This window comes from Abramis brama, assembly GCF_963993115.1.
Source record: "Abramis brama genome assembly, chromosome: 19".
Taxonomy (NCBI): Eukaryota; Metazoa; Chordata; class Actinopteri; order Cypriniformes; family Leuciscidae; genus Abramis; species Abramis brama.
Genome location: NC_139981.1, coordinates 6,364,631 through 6,387,080, shown reverse-complemented (window position 1 = coordinate 6,387,080; position 22,450 = coordinate 6,364,631). Strand labels below are relative to the sequence as shown.

Genomic DNA, 22,450 nt, shown 5'->3' with positions numbered 1-22,450 from the left:
AAAATTAGATTAGATATTTTTTCAGGATTCTTTGATAAATAGAATGTTTAAAAGAACAGCATTTAAAAAAAAAAGAGAAATCTTTTGTGACAATATAAATGTTTTTACTGTCACCTTTGGTCAATGAAATGCATCCTTGCTGAATAAAAGTATTTACTTACTTAACTCATCATGTGACATTGAAAACTAGAGTAATGGCTGCTGAAAAATCAGTTTTGCCATCACATTACATTTTAAATATATTAAGAAAACAGTTTCTGTTACTTTAACAATATTACTGTTTTTACTGTTTTGTATCAAATAAAAGCAGCCTTGGTGAACATAAGAGACTTGTTTCAACAACTTAAAATATCTCAATTATTCTTTTAAAATGTATATGAGCACAAATTAAAATGGCCTGTCTGTCACACTGTTTATACTAATGTGGCTTTTTAGCAGCTACATTTTTACTTGCTTCCCTAACTTAACCTCCAGTGTGTCTGTGTGAATTTACACATCTCTGAGAACCAGGCCAGATGGTACAGACATCTCGGTGTTAATGAGGCTAGTCAGTACTAGTCATTGTTGTGTTAACTGAGTGGGAAGTGACTTCAGACAGCGTAGTGAAACCAGTTTAAGATGGACATGTCGTGGACAGGCACTCGTGAGCCAGGTGTGGGGACCGTTTAACAGCAGGCATCCCAGATGATGGTCGTGTTTGTTGTTGTTTGGTCTTTACTGCTGTGCCGTGGGAGAGTGTCTGATCTCGCAATACAGACTGCGCTTTTACTTCATTTCAACCATTTGATGAAAACCAGGCAAAAGATCAGCAGCATTTTTTTGTTGTTTGTTTAGCTGAAAGCTGAAGTGACTGTAGATATAGTTCAATGAAAGCACAGTCTGTACATTGTGCATGTTTTTTTTTAATGCATGTGTATAAATAATATGTGTATGTAAAGAAGTGTCCACATATATGTGGTTCTCCATGTCGCCAGCTGCCGCTTGTCAATCATTCCAGCACGCAGTGTTCAGATGGCTTCCATTCCATTGTTTATTTTGAGTGCTCAGCAGTGGGCAATAGTCTGTGACTCCTTCATCAAGCGCACACAGTATGTGTATAGCATTGATGTAATGTTTGAGCTAGAAAAGAGGCATAATAACTTTTCTATTGGCAAAGGTATAATTGTTTCAATTGTTTGCATAGGTAGCGTCTCCTCTTCCAAGTTCATAAAGAATGCTATGTGTTTGTCGTGTGCAGTTCAGCCCAAGGACAGTGTATTATTATTCTTAACTCGGCGTGTTTAAGTGAAGATGATGTGTGGTGTGGCTATCTGTAAGACTTACCTGGTGGTTTTATTAATTCTCTCTCTTCTCTGAAATGTGATTAGTCTGAGTCTGTACCTTTTACAGCACTACTACAATCTCAAAACACCTCGCATATGGGCTTGGGGAATGTTTCAACACATCCAAATGAGTTTATTTTTTCTGGTTTTGCAAATCCCAGGGGGCTGCAGAGGTTAAATTCACTCAGCTCGTGTTTAAAAACCCATTTGGCCCATTTGCATTCACTCGGAAATCCTCCAATATTTGTTTTTATTAACAAAGTCAGAGTCAGTTCATACACACAACTGTTTACCCTCTTGCTCTGCACATTTCAGCACTGAAGCGGTAACAGTGCCCACGTTTCTTACTGTGAAGAGAAGTATTTACCTTCTCAGTGTCATCTTTACATTGCAGGGATGAACTAGCCTATGTGGATTATAGGGTTGCATAATATTGGAAAAAATGGAAATTGTTATATTTTGTTTTTCTGTGATATACAAAGTTCTGTCATGAAAATTTATATGCCGCTTGCAGAACTAAATCTGCTTACAATCACATCATTCTCAATAGGGCACAGCTGATCGGTTCCTGCTTTATCAGTAGCCAAAGAGCTCACATGCTCAACCTTCAAATACTTGGTCAGCATTTGCTGTAGCAGCGCACTTTCAGAAACCCTCCACCTTTATTTAAGGTAATTTATGTATGCTATTGTACAGCAGCAGCATCTCTCACTTACTCACAGCAGAATGTCGTGTATATTGGCAGTAGCATGTCCTGTACTTGCTCTGCAGCAGCAGATCTATTCTGCCAAGACCAAACATATCTACATTGTCATATCCATTACCATGCCAAACACTCTGAGTTGTCATGACAGGAATATATTGCAATATGAAACATACAGGACTTTTGAATAGCTACAGTTGAGCCAAAAATTATTCAGCCACCAGATATAATTTTTTTTTTTTTTTTTTTGTAGTGGGTGCAGGACACTATAGTTCATTTATGTAAGTGAGGATAGCAAAATAAAGTAAACTGTGACATATTATACCCAAATATTCTTCATACAGTGACTACCAGTTAAATTTATAAAAATTTGGGACCAAAAATGATTCAGACACTTTGACCTGACCATGATTTTCTTTTATTTTTTGCTTTAATTGCTAATGCGACCTTTTTACACCATAGACTGAACAAAATGAAGCATTGCTTGGTAATTGGTTGACCTAAATTGCAGCTTGTGATGCAGTGTTGCAGCAGCTCCAGCCAAAGATATGTGCCAAGTTGTTATGAAACTCTGAAACAAACACAGGATCCCATAAACCCATATAGCATATATATCTGCATATAATTATTTAAACAAATCACAGCTTTTGCGATTTGAAAATTTTATGTTGCAATATCGATTTTATTTCTATATATTGTGCAGCCCTACTTATTAGAAAATTTGGCACTGTTTTAACTATGTACTTCACCTAAGCATGCCCATATTCATACTCATATGAAACATTGCTTTAAGAATGAATGTTCTTATGTTATATTTTTCATTCATTTTAAAGCTTGATATTTTGAACTTTTATGAGAATCATAGACAGATGCCAACATGGCAGATTGTGTGACATCCTCATTCTTAAAAACATGAACAAATCCATGCAAGGTAAAAGCAAATTTGATCCAGATAACATTAAATACGGTTTCACTTGAAGTGAGGATAAACGTGACTTTTGCTGACCACAACATGCTTTGTGTGGTGACCTATTAGCTTCCAAGAGCATGAAACCATTAAAAGAGACATTTAGAAACCAAACACTCAAACAAACCAGTTGAAATTACCATAATACTTTAATAAATATTTAAATACATTTCTATGTTTGATTTTGTTTACTTTTGTACAATAAACAGGTTTTGTTTTTGTTTTGTTGAGTCACCATTTTGTAAAACCGTTAAGAACTGCTGGTTTATAAGTGTTATAAGTCTATTTTCAGTGTGCATGTTTCTTAGCTGTGCCCCTTTGAACAGATGTGTATATATAAACATCATTATTAAAAAATTACATCTGCGGCTTATCATAGATGTGTGACAGTTCTGTTAACAGTGACTGATGCATTGTCGCTATTTAGTCATGGGAGAAAACAAGAACATAGTATGTATACATAAAGACAATGATTTATGGCTCTAAAAAATGTTTTGGAATGGTGTGTTTATCCGCCCTAGTATGGAAGAGTCACAATGACGTGAAAACCAAATGCACGCCGCTCAAGGTGTGAATGAACTGTGTAGACAATTGTGGCATGCTGATGGATATGATGCTCTTTGTTCTTGCAGAGATTTGTAAAAATGATGCCAGAGGTGCTTACTGCCAACAGCTTTGTCAGTGTACAGGAAAACTCCCATGACAGTTAGATTGAATCCAGGCCCAAGCGTCCAGAACACTCTTGAATCCACACATTGTTTCCCGAGAAGCTGAATGGCACTTTCTTGGATGTAGTTGTAGGAAACCGAGAAAAAGAAAGAGACTGCCGACCTCTTGGCATCTATGCATCACACACCCACAATGCTCTTATTTCTGAAAAACCAAAGACCCGATTCCCCAAAGGATTTAATGTCTTTGTGACTGGATTCCGATCCGCGGGCCAGCATTGGTGGCATTAGTTGTGTCACCAGGGGTCGTAAGGGATTGAGTAAGAGTGCTATCTTTAAATGTGTGCATCATGGACACTGGTTTGACTGCTTGTCTGTTGGTCGTCAGTTGGATTGTTGTGGCTGTCATGAAGAGCTGGATGAGCGGTTTCATTGCATGCTGATCTGAGGGGATTAATCACGAGTACAACAGGAAGGGTGAGAGGCTTCCAAAGCCTCAAGCTTCACTGCAGGAAGTGACATTTGACAGTTTACCTGGATGCAGTCCGAAGAGAAGCCACATCTAGTGTGTGTAATCGGAGATTGACTCCGGGAACTTTTATGTATGACATATTTGCCATATTTAACATCCTCCTCATCCCTAAAAGTACAACACAGCAACACAGCCAAGAGGAAATGTGTATTGCTCATAGGTTAATTGAGTTCTCGGTTACACTTCAATTATGTATCATCTCAAATGTTTTCCTCAATATGACTCAATAGAAATAAAAATACACACATTAGGCAACTGTCGACAAACAGCAAGAGTAAATGTGATTGTAGCATAGCTCTGGGTGAATTTGATGAGAAATATTTGAGACTTTTGATTGCAGACTTTGCAGTTTGAGACGTTGTTGTGATCTCTTTTGAAATTCTCAAGTACACTTGTAAGAATACTGGGGTGTTTTCTCTTGAGAAACTTCTGAGAAGTCAGAGACTTTAGCAAAAGTCTTCATCTGCTCTACATTTAATCTCATTGGTGTCTAGGAGAGAGATATAATTTGAGGGAGAGACTGTTCACAGCTCATTGAGGTTTGTACAACCCAAAAACAAACCTAAACGGACTGGTTAAATATTGCCATGTTTTAGTGATGTAGCTAGAATTGTCGTGATACCAAATTTCAGTCAGTATCTATGCCAGTAAAATTTCTCTGTACCATAACACAAACTACTGGAACTACCATTCTATTTAACTATTTGAAAATTTAAATAAATAAATTAGTTAATTAATAATGTTAATAATAATTCTAAGTAAATAATACATTATAACATTGGCATATAGCATTCACTCTCAATCATTGACAATTTAGGATTGAATCATGCATTTAAATACCGAGGTCACTCCCAAAACTTTGCATTGTGTACTTGGTAGGATAATGGTACTTTTGTTGTATTTAAATGGGTCACCTACAGATAGCAAACAAAGAGTCACTGAGGCTGTCAATTACTTCAGTTCAGCACAAGCTCTTGCAAAAACTCCCGAAAATTAATTTTGAGCTGCATTGAGTGGATTCCGGCTAACTTAAACACCTCAGATTGGTCATTGTGTTTGGCACCCAACAGAAATTTCTGTGATTGGCTACAATGATCAATACTTCAAAAGCACCTTGTAAGTAGACTCCTTTGACACTCTTTACAGAGCACTCGCACAAACACACAAGTGTTTGAAAGCAGCCGCTCATCAGCGGGTACAGAATGTCCTCAATACTACCGGAATTGCAGAAATTTTTCAATTTCAGTATCGAATTTGTTCTGAAGTACCGGTACTTTTGTCAATGCCAGCTGTAACTCCTTATACAACATTTATGTATAGCAGGATTTTGGATCAATGAGATTTCACTGTGGACAGAGCTACCCAAAGAAATAGAAAATGCACAAAATGTCCTACAGCTCATTGGTTGTCCGTCCTGGTACAAAAACTTTGAGATGACTTGTTGCTTTATTGTGTCACATTTGTTAGTATACAGTGTTATGTTATTATATTATGGCTGTTGGATATGGCGCACATTGTCAGAGTGGTCAGAGCGTCTCCAGAGCTCCCACAGGGACAGGGTGCACACAGCACATGGCATTCTGGGCACTCAGAGAATGTCCAGTGCATTGCCTGATGACAGACCAGTGCAGACCCCCTGGACTGGATCAAAGAGCACTGCGGTGTGTTGGTAAGAGAGAGAAATACACAGAAAGATTAGCGGCGACCTTAAAGTAGCTACGTTTTGCATGCTCAGATTAACCCAGTGCATTAAAACCAGCTGATACTATCACTTGAACAGCACATGAGAAGAAGGAAAGGAAAAACGCTGCAGCAGTTGCAGTTAAAAACACCTTAATGCTCTTGTAAACAAGTGGCTTCTTCTGATCCTCACAGCAGGGTCAGGTGAAAGGGTCGTGCTGCTGGTTATTTGAGGAGTTCCAAGTTCACCTTGACATGTCTGCTGACAGGAAGAGGGGCTTTTGGATCTCGTTTCCCGTGATTACTTTACACTGCAGCTGCCAGAGAGCAGTCTCACTCGGGAGAGGTGTAGTCTGTGAGTCATGACCGACACAGACGAGAGATCTTCAGACGGACAGAGGGAGTGTAAGGGAAGCAGAGAGGATGAGACTATGAGAGAAACAGGGTTGGCCAAAATTCTGAATTGAGACTTCATTTAACTAATTTAACTGTGCTTACGAGGATACTCGACAAAACTGGCATTTTGGCATAATTTTGTGTGTTTTTGTCTGTTCAAGCACTGTCTGAAGCGCCTTTCTGTGCACACGAGTCGTGTGTGTGTGACACAGTCAGGAGATTCTTATCTTATCTTATCAATATAGTCTTATCGCACTTGAATGGTTTAAAAGCATTTGCATGATTAAGAGCATGATCAAATATTGTAACTAGCCAAAGGATGATGGGAAAAAGCAGATGCTGCATTAATTGTGTTAATTTTTTTTGCATGCGTCAACACGTTCATTTTGGCAGTGCTACTACATATATATATATATATATATATATATATATATCCCACTTTATATTAAGTGTCTTTAACTACTATGTACTAACATTTAAATGAATCATTTGATACAATGTACTTGTAGTTTACATGTTTCTACATTGTACTTATATTTAAAAATACCAGAATGTAATTACATCTGTAATCAAATTCTGTAATTACACCTGTAATTACACTTTTGACCCTTCCCTTATCACGTAACCCAAACCTTAAACCCAACCCCGTACCACCACACCTGTCCCTAGTATTACCCGCATCCCACCTCAATAGCTGCACAAGTGTTTTGCAATACAACATGAACACAAAAAGTACATAACTAACAATTGTTGGTAACACTTTATTTTACAGTGTCCTTGTTACATTGTACATGTACTTACTGTAGTGATAACAGTTTATTATGCATAATTACATTCAACTTACCTATTCCTAACCCTATAGACCTTATGAAGCCCCGCCCCTTTTCAGCGCAGCGCTCGTTGTCTTTTGTCTTCTGGTCTGTATTTTCACAGCGATCTTGCGTATTTATAAATGAACGGCTCGTTTTAAAATCTTCCCGGTCGACTGACATTTGTTAAGACATCTGCTTTAAACATTACAGTCCTCATGATAACTTTCATTAACTTTACATTAAGTAAATCCACTTCAAAAGCTAATTACTCCTGGACAGCAATGCCATAGAAATATACAGAGCGACCGCAAAAATGGAAGTTAAAAGACAATATTCTAATGATGGCTGCACCCTTGTTTCTCTGGTGCATAAGGTCTATAGTAAGTACTTGTTATTTAATATTACTCAGTACTTAAATGTATAATTACAGTGTAACAAAAATAAAGTGTAACCCAATTTTGCAAGTGCGTAGTGGTTAAAGACATGTATGACCACAAATACTTTTTATTTTATTTTATGAATTAATTGTTTTTAATTTTATTATAAAAATTATAGTTTGATTTAATTCTATTTTTTGCTACCTAAATACAAATTCAGCTAAATTCGAAATGATTCACAACCGGTGACAAAGAAAGAGCGAGAAATGCTATCAGTCATGAGAGTGAGTAATGTGTCTGTTTTTCACATACCACATCTTGTGCTGGATATTTATTCCTGATGTTCTCACATAAGATATTCGCATTGTATATTTGATTCTAATCAGTTTGAATCTTGGTCGTACACATATTTGTGGCATGAGGAATCTTCGCTCGAAAACAAAGGAAAATGTATTATGAAAATTCAGTGGTTAAATATCTCAGCTAAAATATTCTGTTATTCTGGGAATGCTGCTCAAATAAGTAGTTTTAGGAAATGCACGGTCGTTCCTCTGTGGTTTGCCAAAAACGAGTAGCATTATTTTAGTTACAGATGCATGATAGTGAATCATCTGTGAAGGTGAAATTAAGTGTAATAGAAACCCAACTCCATTATGTCTATCATAAAAATACAGTTGGAATGTCTGTGATAAATCAAAACAAATTTTACAAAAGCTTGCTTGTCTGGAAATCTTGAAACATTATTTTAGTTATAACAACGTTATAGCCCTCAATTTAAAATCCAGAGAGGAATGAAAATTGTTTCTTAGAACTGGGTTTACATAAAGGCTTAATTATATGCACATAGCTCAATGAGAAAATAAACCAAAAGTGCAAATAATTTACCAAATTTTCATCAGTCACTCTCTGCTTGTTTATCCTGATACATAAGGAATCCAAAGATAGACACTTTAAGACAAACAAACAACAACATACAGCGTGATTGTGTTTTACAAACAATTGTGTCACTGTTGGTTTGCTTGAATGAACTTTAAAGTAAGCACAACATGTTGAAATCTTTGCAGACGTCATCACACCAGTCCGCTCTCTCATTCGTAGCAGCACGTAGTCTCTGGGGACCAAAAAAAAGGAATAATAATTAAGTTATTCAGGCGTTAATGTCTCCATTTACTATAAATGAGCGTGCAAATGGTGCATATTTCACTATAGGAAGATTTCTCACAAAATTTTTGAACAAGACAGAAATTCATGCAAGTTTTGATTTTCTTTGGACATGAGCCAACAAACACAAACATCTTCCCACCACGTTTTAAATTCATAGAAATTTTAAGTATTTCTGCAGATGGTGATAAAAAATTAGCAGTAAACTGAACCGATAAAATCTCCCAGCTGAACATAGGAATGATATCAAATGCTGCACAAACTCGTGGTCACTTCGACTTTTTTGTTTGAAATAGGACCGTTTAGTCACACGCTGGAGGAATAGTTTCATTTTGGAAGCCTGAAGATTCTAAATCTTTCTGCCTCCTAACAGATCATGTGTGTTTGCGTTCCCTGCTGAATTCCACTCATTGCACACACTGTACACTCAGCGCTTCACAAGAAGTGTGCTCAGAAAAAGCATTTTAGTTGGAAAATAGTTTTTGGCTGTTTAGCAGTAGCCAAATATAATATAATATAATATAATATAATATAATATAATATAATATAATATAATATAATATAATATAATATAATATAATATAATATAATATAATATAATATAATATAATATAATATAATATAATATAATATCAGTAGCCAAATATAATATAATATAATATAATATAATATAATATAATATAATATAATATAATATAATATAATATAATATAATATAATATAATATAATATCAGTAGCCAAATATAATATAATATAATATAATATAATATAATATAATATAATATAATATAATATAATATAATATAATATAATTTAATATTATATAATATTATATAATATAACTGGGATAGGTTCCAGCATCCATACATATAAAGCAGTATATTTATATTATATTATATTATATTATATTATATTATATTATATTATATTATATTATATTATATTATATTATATTATATTATACATTTTATATTATTTCAGATAGGTAAATGCATATTTTTCTTAAAAGGCTAATTTATTTTTCTATAAGGCCAAGGAAAGGAATATACTTATTATGACGATTTACATGATTTCATTATTCATTTACTATAATTAACATTTATACTTGTGAAATTACATTATGACACTACATTATGTTAAATTATGAATAAATATCTTTATTTGGTATATCAGGCACTGAGGTCAGAATTGTTGACAAGGGACAGTACTGTTCTTGGAAAATGTGGTTACTGCTACAATTTCCCTTACGATAAATGTTAAATTGAAAATGTATTGAATGGGACTCTTAACAAAGCCAACACAGCAAAATCAAAACCTAAAGTATATTGCCATTATGTTCCAGATCATTGAAGCACTGCAAAGCAGTAAATTTAATTGTAGGCAGACGTAGTTTTTGCATTCAGTCCAGGAGTCTGATAGTCTAATATCATAAACCAGTGCGGTCTGTGTGCATATGTGTGTGTGTGATCCATGGTCCTGCTCCCCCGAGGCCAAGTGTGTGCTGGCATCATCAGTTGAGGCCCTGCTTGCTGCAGATTTCCTGTGGGCATCAAGGTGCATTCCCTCACTTCTACTCACAGGGAGCTCGCTCACTTCTTGTTAACAGCTCTGGGCAGACGTCCAAAAACAACAGTTTTTATTGAATTTGAAAGGAGAAGAAAAAAATCTCCTATTGGACTATTTTTGTTCCTCAGGCTATTGCCTTAACGGTAGTTGAAATTGTAGTAGCACATTTCTAAAGGTTGTGTGTCACCTTTGAGAGTCTAAGACTAATTAAGTGCTTGAAAGTCTTAGCAGAAGAGGATGTTGCCTCCCGCTCAGAGGCAAATCTCACTCTTTAACTCCTTCAAATATTTCTGTTTGTTTTACGCTGCATTCAGATAGCATTCACACCTCCATACAATATTCACTCTACTGCTGGGCTCAAAAAGCCTTCCATTAATTTGTACAATATAGACCAGATATGACCGAAAATGCTCAGTCTTGCCAAGCATTGCACTGCCTTTTTAGTACTTTTCCACAGACATGTTATCAAGTTATATTTGTCACTATGTTCACAAGAGCATGATGCATTTGTTTTCTCCTCCAGACATAAAATTTGGGCATATACAAATATATTATATTATTTATCAGAATAATATAATAAAAAATAAAAAGGTTTGGACATTCTTATTTCAGATGACTAGAAACTGGAATTTTGGAGTAATCCGGATATGCATGTTATGGTGATGATGCATTTGAAATCAAAATACACATATCAGTTGATATCAGACTTTTAATATACTGTTCAGAAAATGCATGAATTGTGCTGAGAAATGTTGCGTTTGAGAGAGTTAATTCATGAAGACGTATACAGTATAAATGCGATCTGTTAAATTTTGTATGTTTTGAAGCATTAGATGCATGAATTTGTGCTCGTGGCCCAGGATGGAGATAGAAAAGTGGCATGCATTACATCAACCTTTTATTTGGTACAGAAGCACAGGCTTAGCTATTGTGTATTTTGCACAGGATCACAGGATTGTGTACACAGGATCTCTCCAGTCAGGAAAGAAAAGCTACACAGACTCATAAAACATGGCTTTTTTGGCTTTTGTCAGTAATTCTAGTCATCTTCAGAGTATATTACATGCAAAGTACAGATTTGTTTTCTCCTGCTCCATGGAGCGAATCAGGCAAGTGTTCACCTAGAACAAGTCAGATCCAAATCTGATTTCATCAAGCTTCTCACTAACAGAATTTGATCTTCAGTGACGGAGCAGGTTAGAATCTGTGCACCTTCTAATTTAAAGATTGTTGTTACTAGATGTTAATCTCCCAGATCTGGTCTCTGGATTTTAAACATGCCCTGTGTGAAAAGGTTAAAAGAAAAGGTAATTTGTTGTCATATGAAAGAAGAATATCTTCATGCTTAATCCTCCAGTTTTTCAAGCATACATGGTCCAAAATAATGAAGAAATCAGCCCTCTTCTGACTAAACCCTTGGCATCAATGCTGCTTTTAAGCTAATAAGGACTAAAACAGATGGCTCAGTATGAAAAGACTCACGTAGATGACTTACCTCTCTCTTTTATGTCCACATCAGGCACTTATTTGGTAAATCGTCCTTGGAGTCATGCTTATGTCATTTCCTCTGAAGTTCTGAATCGCCTTTTCATATGAGACCAGAACTCATTAGATCAGTGACGTGCATATCTGCGTTATTATTGAGAGGCACTAAAAAAGGATTAGGTCACATGAAGGTAGCAATTTTTAGTCATTCATGTAATGGCATGTCAGTTTAATATGAGGTTAATTTGACTTTTACTACGAGCAAATGTATTTCACATTATTCTTAATAATTAAACTAGAATAAAACTATTTAATTGAGGTGTCACCAATTGAATCCAAAAGTACCATGGGATATTATTTACAGTGTCATTAGTTTTGCTGGATAACACTGAATACCAAGAATATAATTTGGCCAATATAAAAACATTTTCCAATTCATTATTGAATATAACATTTTCCTTTGTCCCTCAATTCCAACCATGTCAATGCGAAACCAGTTTTTTTCCTGCTATATTTCTTGTGTTGGTAATAGAAGATATCCATTCCTGAATCCTGTTGACGAAATTACGGCAAAGTGACAGGTTTAATGTTGCACTGGTTTAAGGCTGGAGATAACCACAAAAGACTGCTGCTAATTTAGTAAAACAATATCTGTTTCACGCTATAGAAAGCCCTGAAGGCTCACATTGACCTCTGACCTCTCACCCCCCTGGGTCAGTGCTGATTACTTCTAATCCCTATGAAGTATTTATTGGATTGGACATTGGAGCCTTTTTTATTGTCACCTCGACACAAATCCAGTAATTTTTTGTGCTTCTTTTGATTAAATGAACTTTATTTGGCCTGCTTTTTTTCTGGACAGTGGCCTTTGTTTCAGTGTTTACAGTGTCCAGCCCCCATCGACCCCCCCATCCCCCTCCCCAAATCCAAGTAAAGCAATTAGGAACTAATTACGCCCATTAAACAGATAGACAGCATTTCCTTTCCTTTGTTTGTCCTGTCAAGTTTGAGAGCTTTGTCACCTTTTTTCTTTCTATTGTCTTTTACTGTGTTTACCTGAATCAGCCATTTTCTCAATCCTTCTACTCATCTGTGCTTTGCTTTCATCCCTCCTCATCTTCACTTGTTTTTTTTTTGTTTGTTTTTTATCTTTTACAAGCACATATTAAAGAATATTTCTACCCTCAAGTCAAAACGAGGACAGAATCTTAAAAGAAAAAGTTTTGGCTTCAATTCTTGTGATTTGCTACAAAGCTACGGTTTTCTTGAAGTTCTTTGATGTTTTAATTAGCATAACCTTAGGACATGGACATTTTATAGGTAGCAGTAAGCAATAAAATGACCCACATATATTTTTTTTATGTGTAACACGACCAATTAGTCATGTCATTTCAGACGTTTTTAATAAAGTACAAACACATGTATAGACTCTTTAAAACAAAAGCGAGCACATTTTAAAATAGTTTTAATTGTTTTTACATTATTTTATTTCTATAAATATAATTAGAAATTTTGGCTTTTAAAAATATATTTTTTTTCTCACTGTTTTTTTTTTTTTTTTTACCTCTGTATATGCTGCCAATGTTAGGTGACTTTATCCTTCCCCATTTAAATCAATATGTAAATTAAACATACATTTTTAATCTTTAGGCCAGATATTAAGCATGTACGCCAACACACTTACTTGGCCAACAAATTCTTGAATACAGTACCAAACCTCAGCACTCACTGGTGCGATAGAGTTACTTTCAAATGTCTGTGCCATCATTAAACCGGATGTGTCATTATTCGGGTTGCTAAATATAAACTTGTTTATGCTCTTGTTGCTTCCGAATGACAGTTATTGACCTAGTGCCCCTTGTGGCAACACTGAGAATACAACTCACGCTTGACGTATAAATTGCTCTGACCCATTTCAGAAGGCTACAATGTGTGAATCGAGCTGCCACTGCTAGAAATGTGTGTGTTCACGTGTTAGAGATGATGACTGCGTTTATCTCTGTTTTCCTGAATGTATTGGCTCCAAACAAGCAAAAAACATTCTCAAAGTCAATTTTCTTCTTGGAAGAAGAGCTGTGGGATTCCTGAGTTCTTGGTATCTTGGATGACCAAATTCACTGAATTGTAAAGTAGCAAATAATTTAGCCTCGGTGGAGGTTCATCAGTTATATGGAACTACAATCTTTTTTTTTTTTAAGTGAGTTTTTATTCAAGTATGAATTCAAATACTCCCACAAAGAGTTTTTGTCTTGGAAAGACTTTAGAAAGTTCCACAGATGAGTATGAACGACACAAAAATGAAGTATATGTGTTTAACAGGGAGACTGGACACTGACTTAACTTCCACTCAAACGTCAAAAAGCTCAAGACCTCTGGTTGACTTTCTGGTCAGGGAGATGGGGAAAAGAGCGAGGAAAGCATGAGGAAAAGAAAGTGGGAGAGAGTGAGGGGAAAAAGTTGCCTGATATTTTGGGATACAATTACCTTCAATCAAAGCATTGAGAGGCCTGAGACTGCCACGTGACATGGTTTGTCCATCCAACATGGGTGCATGTGAATGTGTCTATTTGAGAATCGACACACCAGAGCTCAATTAACAGTTAAACTGCCAGTGAAGCAAAACAGATGCAAGCTCAGCGGAGGGTCGAAATGCGGCCAGAGTGTGATCATTTCACACACCCCTGTTGTTTCTCCATCTCACTGTGCAAATGACTGACACTTATCAATTCCAATAGCCCAGACAGGGACTGAGTTCACAAGCTGTGGAATCAGACGAGCCTCCTGCGCTGTCAACACGCTTTAGGCTTCCCAGAAATCTGCCCGTTTACTCATTTTATAAGACCCTTGGATCTTGCCAACCGGCATGAATTTTAAGAGACTCTGTGGGAAATTACGTAAAATACTCAAGAAGGAAAATAAGACGGCGGCCAAATTGTACAGAAGTTTGCTTTGCTGAAATAAGGGAAAATCTGTTTGTTAATGCTAAACATTTAGGTATGCAATTTGTCAAAAGGCATTTTCTCAGACTCGTTTACGAAATATTTACTTTAGACAAATGAGCTTTTCAACCTCTTCCACAGCCGACAGATGGTTTATCAGTTGCTCTGGAGCGGAGGACCTTAAAGGTGCTTTACATTTATGTTGTTTATGTTTCACAGGCTCTTTTCCTAAACAACTAGTACGATAGTGTTTATACTGCCACTTATTGGCATGGAGGCAGCATTGTACAAAATAAAACGTTTTCAGATACAGCTATTGTTATTGAATTACATTCACAGGCATATTTTTCATATTTTTCAAGTGATGTCTGATCTCTGGTAAGACTACCATTGCGTGGAAGAAAAAACAAAACAAATTTTAGCGCCTCTTGTGGCAACACTGAGAATACAACTCATGCTTGACGTATAAATTGCTCTGACCCTTTTCAGAAGGCTACAATGTGTGAATCGAGCTGCCACTGCTAGAAATGTGTGTTCATCATGTATGCTGAAAAACAAAAACAAAAAAAAACTCAAGTAGTTTCTCAATGCCACTAATACGACTGAACCTTCATCTCATGTGAGTAAAGTAGTTTAAGCTTTGAAAATTAAACTTTTTTTTTTAGATTAGGGTCTAATTCTCACTATTAACCAACGATTAACTATGACTTTTGCCTCAAAAAAGTCATAATTACTGCTTAATAGTTAGTAAGGTAGTTGTTAAGTTTAGGTATTGGGTGGATTAAGAGAAGTAGAATATGGTATAAGGCATTAATATGCGCTTTATAAGTACTAATAAACAGCCAATATCTTAGTAATATGCATGCTAATAAGCAACTAGTTAATAGTGAGAATTTAACCCTAAACTAATGTGTTACCGTATTTTTATTACAGTATATAACCTTTTCAGTGTGACACAACTCTGGGGTTTGTCAAAAACAGTTTATTATTCACCTCTGGCTTTTCTTCTGGGCAGTTAATTTGGTGGCCTTGGTATCTAATTGATTTTCTGGTTATGGTAAGAGCCGTTTAAACTGAAAAGACTCTGGTTGTGTTTACTCCAGATTTATCTCCAGGTTTGATTGCGTTCTGTACCTGAGGTCAAAGGTCAGCTGTAGCTCTTCAACAAGCCGCTGTTGTTAAGGCATATCTGATGATGCCCTACTGGGAATGATTTTCCCAGCTGTGAAACAGGAGTGCGAGTGCCCACTTAGTTTGTGTGTTGGGGGAACCGATAGGAGCGATCAAACATGTAGAGGCCAGAGGAACGGGGAGGGTGCAATCATCTACAACTCCTTAGCCATCCTACCTTCCCCCAGCTGAGCCCCAGTTGGTTTGCTCATCTTGCTGTGAAGCATCCGTTTGATGTCCTCAAGATAAACAGGGTTATTTACAGTGCCGATGGCTTTTACTGAGGGGCCCTTTCTGGGTTGTCAAGCAGAGGTGTGTGTATAAACGTGGGACTGTGTCAGAACCTTGTTCTCAATTGGCTTGGTCAGAGTAGACTAGTCACATATACACGTGATCCATCAACGCTGACCTCAACTTGCCCTGTTGACCACAAGACGCTTTGTAGACTACATTTTCTTTTCATTTATAGAATAATGAAAGGGCGGTGTAATGAGTGGATAGTATTTAGTATGATCTCCCCTTTAATCAGGATGCTCAGCAAATTAGAGCAAACCTCAAATAAGCACCGTAACACAACCACACACTATGAGCAACCCCTACGACAGTAAAGTGTAGTCTGACTACAAAGTACTACTGACAGTTACGGTTTTCAGAGAGTATACAAATATTCATATAAATCATAGGCACCTGTGTCGTTACTTAGTTGTTCGAGGCTTTTGAGCTTTTTGACTGGTCTTTGACACCTTTTTTTCTCCAACATGATGCTAATGATAGAGACATTTCCACCAAAAGGTGATCCTGTTCTGGAAAAATAGACCTTTTAAACTGGCAGGTACTGAAAGTGGAACCAGTGATGGCAGAGGTCAGAATAGGGATAATGCAGATAATGTCCTGACAAAGTACAGTGCAGTTGCTCTAAAAAAGCAGTAGCTGTAATTCAAAAAGAAAACCAAAACTAAATGGTACAACATTTACAGTGCATTTAGGGTCCAAAATCTTGATTTCGGGGGTGGTCGTAACATTATTAGAATTAAGTTGTAATGTTTTGAGAATAATCTCATAATCTGTCTTTTACGTGAAGATTTGCAATATTTTGGTTACTTTTTGAGATTCTTCAGGACTTTATAATAGTAAGACTTTAATCTCATAATGCTACTTTTTCCTTTATTTGCATTAAAACACCTTTGTAAAAACATCAAATCAACAAAGTGATAGTAGACAAACACTAAATTATTTATTTGTGATTACTCCAATCACCTTATTTTCCCCCTTTGTTTGAGATAAAATATGATTCATTAAAATCTATGATTTCTATCTTTAAATCTATCTTTATTTGTTTTAGAGTTAACTTTTCACCATTTATTTGAGAGTCAGCCTATCATGACATATACTCAGTAAATTAAAATATGTACTTAAATCTAGGAATAAAACCAATAAGACCATGTTGCTGTATTGTTTGTGGTAAGTTAATTATATCCATTATGTCATCATTCGGCTCCCTAGGCTAAGTCAGGGCCTGCCGGCTGAAACTGAGTGCTTGTAGATAAAATCAAGCATGTTTTCAGGCTCCAAACCTATATTTACTGTACTCCAGCCCAACCAAAGCCACAGGGGAAGAGAAGGGGATTTAAGTTGGTCTTTCACAGTCACAGATGAGCTAGTGTGGGGATTGTGTTATCAACTAACCAAAGTGCACTATGGTAATCCAGGATTAGAGCACAAAGTGACTGTGTGCATGTGTGTTGCGGCTTTCTTTTTATGTGCCAACCCTCTAGATCCCCATGTTTGCCTTCTATCAGTTACAGCTCTAACTCTGGCAGGAACCTGGTAATTGATCTTAATCCAGAACTGAAGGTAAAGATGGAAAAGACTCAGAATTTGCTACTCCGCTCAATATTTCACTGTATGCGAAGCTCACGCTCCTCATGTACTGCTCATGCTCGCCCGTAAAACGAAGTTCGCTCAAATCCCGTTCTGACATGAAATTTCTCTGTACTATACGTCTTTCTGTTTTTAATTTCTTGAATAAATGTCTCAATTACAAGGCCTATAGAGAACACTTATAATATTTGTGGCTTTAAAGCAACATATTGTATAAAGTGGTATAAATAAACACGCTCTTGCAAATATATCTACATCGCTGTGATCAGATGCTTTCTTAACTGCTGTTTTCTCACCTCTGTCAATTTTGTAGTGTGTTAATTTGTTATTGAGAGGAAAGTGTGCAGCACATATTTATATATTCATCTAAACGTCATGGAATATTACCACTCCGCTCCTGATCACATGCTCTGCTGTGGACACAGTTCATGAAAAATATGTATTGGTTTTGTTGGTAATATGTTTTGTAGGTAACATTAATGGTTGCTCTTGTGATTTCTGTACTAGTGGCACCTAATGGAAATGGTGGATGGCAATTCTTTCCTCGTTAATTTTGTTTTTTAATTTCGCTTGCCATATTAAACATGACAAATCATTTATAGCAGTGTCAGTGTCTCATTGCAACGCTCTGTTCTTGGAAGGCAGAGAAGCAACTCAGCACCTTTGTCTTTTAACACCTGATGCCATAATTTCGACAGACTGTCGAAAATGTTTGGCTAGGGTTCATGGGTATATGTGACACAAGAGACACGAGAGATACACAAACACCTGCAGTTTTATTTCCAGCCATCCTACACACACACACACACACACACACACACACACACACACACACACACACACACACACACACACACACTCACACACATACACACACAAATAAACTCTCATACACACTTGCCAATTTCTAATGTCAGTGTTTTCTTTTCTAATGGACGAAGTGATCTTCATGGACTTGAATGAATAGTTCCCCCAAAATTCAGTGTTGATTCATGTTTCAAGCTGCTATACTGTTATTTTTTTGGAGCACAAATAAAATTTTATTAAAGAAACATTACACTTTTGAAAAAACACATCATAAAAGATTCACGAAAATAGAAGCAATGTTTTTTTTTGTTTGTTTGTTTGTTTTTGCTGTCAATGACATTAATGGGCAATTGAGTGAATAATAAATGTATGTACTTTTAGGTCTTTTTTGTCTTTTTTTGGAGTTAAGCAATCTCTGACTTCTCACTTTAACTAAAGATTCTACAAAAAAATAAAAATAATAATAATTGTGTTACACAGAAGAAACTGCCTACGGTTTTGAAAAAAACGTTTGGGATTTTCATTTTTTGAGTCCTTTTATCTTGTAAAGCCTGACATTAAATAATAGTTCGAAAACTAAATTATTTTAAATGCAACAGTTTATTGAACCTTGAACCTTCATCTAAAAATAAAAAAATTATGCATCAGGCTTTTATGGCTCATACAATATGATAAAAGAGAATATGGTGGGCATACTCGAGAAGAAAAAAACAACATCAGTTCTATTCAGAGGGCCAAACTGAGCAAAAATATACAATTTGGCACAGTTTCTAATATTTAAATGGCCAAAAAGTAAGATGAAATTCCACAACCTGAAAATGGATGGAATACCACAACCTAAAGGTAGACCGTTTTAGAATTATACTAAAAGGCATTTTACTATCAATCAGATTGCAAAAAGCATGTAGTAGATTGTGTAAAAAAGTTTTTCAGCAAAGTTTTGATAATTAAGAGGTCTTAGAAATTTGTGTTTTATAAATTATATAGTGGCTTTACAGAGATAAAAATCAAACCACACGCATTTACTCGTCCTGCTAAAATGATGGTGTCAACACACATTTACCTTCTCTGTCATTCTGCTGTGTTTATAGTCAAGTGACTTCCGAGAGTCTTATTCCTGAAGACTAAACATTGCTGTCTTTGTTAGGAGTTGGTGAATTTGCCGTCATGGCTGACACCTCCACCTCTCGCTGTCTCTGTGTGATTAGTGGTGTGTGTTAAGCAGGATTTCCCCACGTGTGAGGCCCAGACGATGGATTGGGGGAGGACTCCGCTGAGAGCCAGCGGTGGGCCCGTGCGCTTGAGCAGAATATATCGGCGTCTCATCTAACTTGCATTGTGCATGTGAGGTGCTGTAGGTAGAAGGTGCAGAGCAGCCGGTCAGCAGTGCTGGTATTTGGTTCAGAGTTCTGCATGGCTGATCAGAGGGACTGAGAAAAAGAATAAGCCACGATGTGAACAGGGGCCCACATTGTTCTGTGCATAACAGGCCAACAGCAGATGGTGGATGAGCCAATATGGCTTACATACACCCACATGTTGACATGAGTATGCTGGATGTCACATATATATTGTCATGCTGCCTGCTGGAATCCAGAACCTGCAACTGAGCAAGACTTGCCGGGAGCCTTTCGCAGTTAGATGTTTTTATTGGATTACGAGTTTCACACTACGCACTTTCAGTGCTTTGAAGGTTGATTTTTTCCTGGACTTCATTTACTAGGGCTTAAAATAGAGCCATTCATACTCAGGATGTTGTATTTGAATAAAATGTCAATTCCCATCTGTTCCTCAGTGATGGATTTAAAGGGATATACATTTTAAATTCTGTCATTATTTATTCACACTCATGTCGTTCCAAACCTCTGAGACTTTCTTCTGTGAAGCACAAAAGGAACGTTCACACCACCCTAATACAAACAATAAAAGTAATTGGGACCTTTGAGCTCCAGAAAAGCACCATGAAAGTAGTCTGTATTATTAGCTGATATTTCTAAATGTATTGGTATTGTTTGATATTAAATATTAGATTGTGCATGCTAATTTTTCTGTATTTTACAATTAGGTTAACTCTGATGTCAACACTCACTTAATCTTAAATTCATCTTAAAACAAATAATTTAATACAGTATCATAATATATGCACATTTATCATCCTTAATAAGATAATATGTGCATCCCTAAGTTTTGGAGCTCTACTTTTGTGTTGTGAATAAAAACCAAAAAACAAACATATGGTTTGGATACAACATGAAGGTGAAGGACAGAATTTCAATTTTCGGATGAACTATTCCTTAAATGTAATGCCAAAACCCTGATCTCCTTCAGTAGCATTTAATATAATATATACCGCAGCCTGAACAAATATACCCAGATATGAATCTAAGAGAACTTTTGTGTTATGTTTCGATCTTTCAGTTACAAACTCTGCATGACAACATCTGTCCCTGGAAACAGCCTGTGCGTACAGCATATCACACATTTCGTGGCGAAGAATACAGGCACAATGTAGCCATTAGGATGGTGGCGAGGTAGTGAGTTACTTGATTTCTGTGAAGAGCTTTCTGACTTCCTTCGCTGGTGGAATGCCTGGAGGGTAAACATATTGTGGGCCCCCTCGCAAGCTGGCCTATTCCTCTCCACCAAATGTGAGAGCCTCCATATGCTTAACTCTGAGAGGCTCTGGACAAACAAGGCCTGTTCCCTGTATATTTATGTTGTGTTATCGTTTTTTGAGTATGTGCGTACACATTATGTATGTGGAAGAGGTCACAGTGTTTTTTTCCTCTGTGATATAGACACCCAAAGCCTCATAAGCGATAAACTTTGTGTTATAAGCATAGATTAGTTGAGTCAAGAAAGGCCTGTATGCTGATAAAAACTCAAAAGGTTACTTGGATTTTATGAAGTTGGATGAGAGAATTTTCAATCTTTTTAACAATTTTCATTTAAAAATGTGGCTTTTTGTCTGGATCTATTAATTTATTCAAACAAATTAAGGTAAGATTTTACAATAAAGTCCCATTAGTAATGCATTAAATAAAAATTGACTAACAATGAGCAATACATTTGTTTGGTATTTGTTAATCTTTGTTAAAATACTGTACAACTATGCATTGTTAGTTCATGTTGGCTCAAGTCCACAAAATAATATGAACATATACAGCTTTTGATTTTAATAGTGTATTAGTAAATGTTGAAATTAACATTAACTAAGATGAATAAATGATTTATAAGCATTTTTCTTTGTTAATTCATGTTAATGAAATAATGCAGTTAACCCTTACGTTGTGGTCTGGTCATTTTGACCCGTATATGATGTTCTTTCATACTGAAAATGCTAGTTACTGTATCACATTGGACTAAAACTTACTGCTTTGCTCACACAGGGTATAACATTTTCCCCCCAAAATCCGTGAATGTTTGTGAATTTTTGTTTTGAGTATCGTGTTACACTTGTGGTGCTCCGGGTCAAAAATGACCGGCCTAAAAAAAACTGCTTATAAATCTCCTGTTATGCTATATTGTCTCCAAATATTGGATTCAATCTTTCTGTCAACTTGTTTTCTTTCAATTAGCACTGGTTTTGTATTTCTTTTTGGAGCTGATTTGCCATAGTCCTCATTGATCTGAGCTCATGTATCTAAAAAATGTTGAGGTGAATAAGCTTGAGTGAAATTTCTTCATTCATAAACTGCTGCGGATGAGCTCAGATCAATGAGGCCTGCAATAAATCAGTTCCAAAAAGAAATATGTGCTGACTGAAAGAAAAGAAGTTGACAAAAAGATTGAATTTAATATTTGGTGACAATATAGCACAATGGAAGATTTATAAGCAATTTGAAAGGTCGGTCATTCTTTTACCGTAAAGGATTTTCAACACAGAACAGGGGTTAAGTACGTTAATGTTAACAAATGGAACTTTATTGTAGAGTGTTACCCAAATTAAAATGTAATGTATTCCTATAATGGTAAGTATCTCT

The 22,450-nt window shown here is 36.2% G+C and overlaps 1 protein-coding gene across 10 annotated transcripts in view; it reads left to right on the top strand.

Moving 5' to 3' along the window:
• col13a1 (collagen, type XIII, alpha 1) overlaps positions 1-22,450 on the top strand; it is a 101,716-nt gene that overhangs the window by 6,129 nt on the left and 73,137 nt on the right. The window lies entirely within an intron of this gene.